At 38.2% G+C, this 5,705-nt stretch overlaps 1 pseudogene; it reads right to left on the reverse strand.

Moving 5' to 3' along the window:
• Positions 1-3,590: 3,590 nt before the first annotated feature.
• LOC101712368 (uncharacterized) lies at positions 3,591-5,098 on the reverse strand (annotated as a pseudogene).
• Between the last annotated feature and the right edge of the window lie 607 nt (positions 5,099-5,705).

Consider the following 5,705-nt stretch of genomic DNA (forward strand, 5'->3'; position numbering starts at 1 on the left):
CTATTGTCCTGTTCCTTTTCAGCAATCAAATTCTCCTCTGTTCAGTCTTTACAGGCCACAACATTATTGAAGGTTTCTTTTTCTCCCAATTCAAAACATTTTAAAATCATTCTATTGGGCCATTTGCTCTTGATTCTCAGGGTACAGCTGGCTAAATCCCCTAACAATAGTTATGCCAGTGCAACATTAGACTTCCTTGAAATTTCTTCCACCAAATTAATTTGTCCACCACTGTTAATGTCAATCTCAGGCAAAGTCTAAGGACATGAGCAAAATGCAATTTTTCTGCCAAACCATAACACACACAGTCTGCAGTCCAAAAGCCAAAAGCAGTCCTTGTTCCTAGCTAAAATTTCCTGAACTTCTCTGATGCCAAAATCTGTCTTTGTTACTTTTCTCACTGCTGAGACACAATACTTGACACCCATCAGTTAAAGAAAGATTTGTTTTGGTTCATAGCTTACAGAGGACTCAGTTCATAGTCAGCTGGATCCAACGCAGTGTGCCATGGCAGAGGGGGATCACAGAGGAGAAACAGTTCACGGCATGGCAGGCTGAAGACAACAAAGGGCAGCAGCCTGCCTTTTTTCTGTCCCTTTATATTCCATCTAGGCTACAATCCTATTGATTAGTACCACTCATACCCAGGGTGAGGCTTATCCTTAATCTACATTCACACATCCTAAATTCAGCCATCTCTGAAAGCCCCACCTATGACTATATGAGGCTTTGGGAAAACATCTAGATACAAACCATAACACCAGGGGTGCAGAGATGGTTAAAGAGACACAAATCAGTAAACCTAATCCATAACATAAACAGAAGCAAGTACCAAAATCACATGATTATCTCAATTGTTGTGGGAAAAGCCTTTGACAAAATCCGACATCCATTTATGATTTTTTAAAAAACTGAAGCAAATAGGTATAGAAAAACTTATCTCAATCAGATAAAAACCATTTATGTCAAACCAATGGCCAACATCATATTAAATGGGAAGAAATTCAAAGCTTTTTCTCTAAAATTATGATCAAGGCAAGGATATCTGCTATCACCATTCCTATTCAATGTGGTTCTTAAAACATTATCCAGAGCAATCAGGCAAGAGAAAGAAATAAATGTGATATGTGTAGGAAAGGAAGTAGTAAAATTATCATTGTTTGAAGATGACATAATCTTCTACATAGAAGCCCAAAAAATTCCACCAAAAGATATCTAGAATTAATAACTAAATTCAGTAGCATAGCAGGATACAAAATCAACACACAAAAATCAATAGCATTCCTGACACCAGTGATGAACTCACCAAAAAATACATTAGGGAAACAATAACATTATTAAAAAAAAGAATCAAGGTATATTATGTACAGGTACCATAGGCTCCTTATGATGAATGTGATCATTATGTATATCGAAATTATACCAATAAAATTAATTTAAAATTTTAATTGAAAAATAAATTAAATGACTAAAATTTAAAAAATAAATACCTAGGAATAACCTCATCAAGCTAGTGAAAGATCTCTATAATGAAAATTACTCCTTTTTATGAGATCAAAGAAAATATCAAAATACGGAATTAAATCCCCTGTTTGTGGACAAATGGTACCAATATAGTCAAAGTGGCCATTCTTCCAAAACTGATATACATATTCAACAAAATTCCAATCAAAATAGCAATAGTAGTCCTCAAAGAACTAGAGAAAACAATTCTACAATTCATATGGAAGCAGAAGAGGCCCAGAATAGCAAAAGCAGTCCTCGGCAAAAAGATCAAAGCAGGAAGCATTACAGTCCTGGACTTCAAGTAACTCTACAAAGCTATCATGATAAAAACAGCATAGTATTGGCAAAAAAACCCACCTCAGACATATGGATCAGTGGAACAAATTCAAGGTTGCAGGAACAACTCTTGGTGCATTCAGCCATCTGATCTTTGACAAAAGGGTCAAAAACTTACCCTGGAGGAATGATAGCATCTTTAACAAATGCTGCTGGTATAACTGGCTATACATATGCAGAATATTGAATCTGATCACATATCAGATCACACTTAACCTGCCAGAAGACGAAATAGGTGAAACTCTTGTAGTCATAGGCTTAGGCAAGGATTTTCTGCGCAGAACCTCAATTGCACAAAAATAATACCAAGAATCACCAATAGGATCCTATCGAATTAAAAAGCTTCTGCACAGCAAAGGAAATAATCAACAGAGTGAAGATACAACCTATAAAATGGGAAAAAAATTTTACCAGGTATTCTTTGCCCAGAGGACTAATATTTTGAATATATAAAAATATTCAAAAAACATAAGACCCTCCCAAATAAAAGACCCAATAAAAAAAATTGGCAACTGAGAATAGACACTTCTCAGAAGAAGTACAAATGGCCAATAAATATATAAAATAATGTCCGACATCTCTTGCCACTAAAGAAATGCAAATTAAAACAGCAATGAAATTACATATTACTCTAAAAAATGGATTTCATCAAGAAATCAAATAATAAGCAATAATAACAAGCCTGCAGGGAAAATGGGCCGCTTCCACATTGTTGGTGAGATTGTAAACCAGTACTACCATTATGGAAATCAGTATGCAGAGTCCTCAAAAAATGAAAAATAGAAATTTCATTCAACCCTAGTATTTTTTTCTTAGTTATCTTCTTAAAATAATTAAAATGATACATGCATATCAATGATTACAGTAGCACAACTCATAATAGCTAAATCTTGGGTACAGCTTAATAGGTCCATCAACAGATAAAGGGATAAAGAAAATATGGTATTTATACATAATGGAGTACTATTCTCTGCTATAAAGAAGTTGTATCAGTCAGTCCTCACTAGAGAAATAGACTTAGTATGAGATATATAAGGATTTACAAGGTAGGTTTACAATGGCTGTCTGCAGAATCAGATGTGGGAGAATATAAATGGTCTATCTGCATGCTGGAGATCCAAAGGACACAGTCATAGGTCAAACACCTGGAGCTCACTGTAGCATCCTGTGCTAGTCCGTATCAGGGGACTGAAGAGTCTGCACTGGAAGGGTGAAGAGTCTGAGCTGGAAGCCAGGTGACAATGTGCAAGGTGAAGGTGAAGACTGAAGCACTTCAAAGAAACAGAAGGGAACCTTGCTTCTTCTTTCCCTTTTTTATTCTATTCAGACTACAACCTATTGGTTGGTATCACTCACATACATGGTGGGTTTTCTGTCTTCAGTAAATCTATTTGGCCCCACCCAGAACTATGCTATTCCAATTAATTGGGCATTTTTTTTTGGTACCAGGGATCAAACTCAGGACCTTGTGCTTGCAAGGCAAGTGGCAGAACCACTGAGCTAAATCCCTGGCCCAGTTGGGCATTTCTTTTTTTATATATAAAGTTATAATATAATCTTTATTACTTACAAACTACCAAGTTTTGCAATTTTGAGGATGAAACATTTTTTTAAAGGTTTGTTCTCCAATAACAAGAGTTATGCCTCAAGGCCTTTTCTATATCATTTACAGTATGTTTTCTCTACTGTGAATTCTAAAATGAGGAATGAAGTTTGAAGGACACAAGCTTTTCCATGTTTGTTTTTGCTCACATCTTCTGTCCTGTATGTATTCATTTGTGCATTATAAGGTTAGTACTTTGCTGAAAGCTTTTCCACACTCAATACATTTATAGGGCTTCTTTCTAGTGTGTGTTCTCACATGCATCCTCAGGCAAGAGTAATTCCTAAATGTCTTTGCACATTCTTTACACTCATAGGTTTTCTCTCCAGTGTGACTTCTTTTGTGCACAGTCAGGTAAGAGCCTGTGCTGAAGGATTTTCCACACTGATTACACTTGTAAGGTTTTTCTCCAGTGTGAGATCATGTGTGTTTCTTTCTTTTCTTTTTTTTTCTGGTACCAGGGATCAAACTCAGGTCCTTGTGCTTGTGAGGCAGATGGCAGAACCACTGAGCGCTAAATCCCCAGCCCAATCTTGTGTGTTTCTTAAGGGATGACTGATCAATGAAAGCTTTCCCACAGTCACTGCACTCATAGAGTTTCTCTCCTGTGTGGGTCCTCACATGTTTCTGAAGGGATGAAAGAACAATGAAGGCCTTCCCACATTCCTTACATTGGTAGGGTTTCTCTCCAATGTGAGTTCTTCTGTGCACATTGAGATGAGAGCTCTGGCTGAAGGATTTCCCACAGTGATTACATTCATAGGGCTTCCCTCCAGTGTGGGACCTCATGTGTTTCATAAGGGAAGACTGAAAAATGAAGACTTTTCCACAGTCACTGCACTCATAGAACTTCTCTCCAGTGTGAGTTCTGACATATTTCTGAAGGGACACAGGCCCAGTGAAAGCTTTCCCACATTCGTTATGTCCCAAGCCCTCCTCCATGGTTTGTATGTTTTTGTGAACATTAAATAAAGATGTTTTTCCATAGTCAATGCATTTACAGAGTTTCTCTCCAGCATGTATTTGTACACATGCTGAGAAGGAAGGATGTAGGGTGAAGGATATACCACACTGACTACACTCATGAGCTCTCTCTCCTGTGAGAATTCTTAAGTGTTTCATAAAGGTTGACTCCCCACTGAAAGCTTTTTTCATATGACTCCTAGGAGCTGAAGGATGTCTGAAGACTTTGCCATATTCTATATTTCTACAGCACTTTTCTTCCTTGAGATGCCTGGTATAAATAAAGTGAAGGTTCTTTCTGAAGAATTTTTCACAATGATTGCTTTCTGCAGGTTTCATGCCAGGTTGAGTTCATACCATTCTTATTCCACTGGATGTATCCCTAGGAACATTCTGCATAGGAATTGCATCTTTTGATTTAAGTTGAGCTTCCCAGCCTGCACAGGCACCTTGAAGAACTTCTCTCTCCTCTGTCCTCAGCTCTCCCTGTTCCACCTTGGAGGTCAGACTGTGTTTGCAGAACTAGTACCCCACTGAGGCCAGGTTCTTAAAGTTCTCCAGGGTCACATCTCTGTATAGACTTTTTTGAGCAGGGTTCAGCAATGCCCATTCCTCATGGGAAAAGTCCACCACCACTTCCTGGAAGGTCACTGAGTCCTGAGACTGGGCTGTCAGCAATCCTGTAGCCATTTTTCTTCCTGTGTTTCTGCACTGGCCAGGCAGGGTCCAGGACACAGATAACGGGTCGGTAAGGGCAGGAGGACATGAGGGCTGCAGTCACCACAACACGGGCAACACAGATGCTTTTCCTTCTCAGACACCAGAGGGAGTGCAGGATTAAGATGACCAGTTGGGCATTTCTTTTTTTTTTTTTTTTGGTACCAGGAACTGAATTCGGGTCCTTGCACTTGAGCAGCAGGTGGCAAAACCATTGAGCTAAATTTCCAGCCCAGTGGGCATTTCTTAAATTGACACAGTGGTTAACTATCACAGAAGGATAAACTTAAGTCATTTGTTGGAAAATGAACGCACTTTCAGACAATAATTTTAAGTGAAATAAATCAAGCACACAAGCTTAAATACTATATCATATAATTTCTCTTCTATGAGAAACCCAAAATATAAATAAAGAGCAAAATAAAACAGATAATAGGAAATAGGGAGATATACTTTTTTGTTGGTTTTTTGAGACAGGGTCTCGCTATATAGTTCAGGCTGGCCTTGAACTCACTATTTAGCCCAGACTGGCCTTGAACTCATCACAATCCTCCTGCCTCAACCTCCTGAGTGCCAGGAA

Source organism: Heterocephalus glaber, unplaced genomic scaffold (genome assembly GCF_053883595.1).
Source record: "Heterocephalus glaber isolate CG9 unplaced genomic scaffold, H.glaber_assembly_v1.0 deba00001613, whole genome shotgun sequence".
NCBI classification, from domain to species: domain Eukaryota; kingdom Metazoa; phylum Chordata; class Mammalia; order Rodentia; family Bathyergidae; genus Heterocephalus; species Heterocephalus glaber.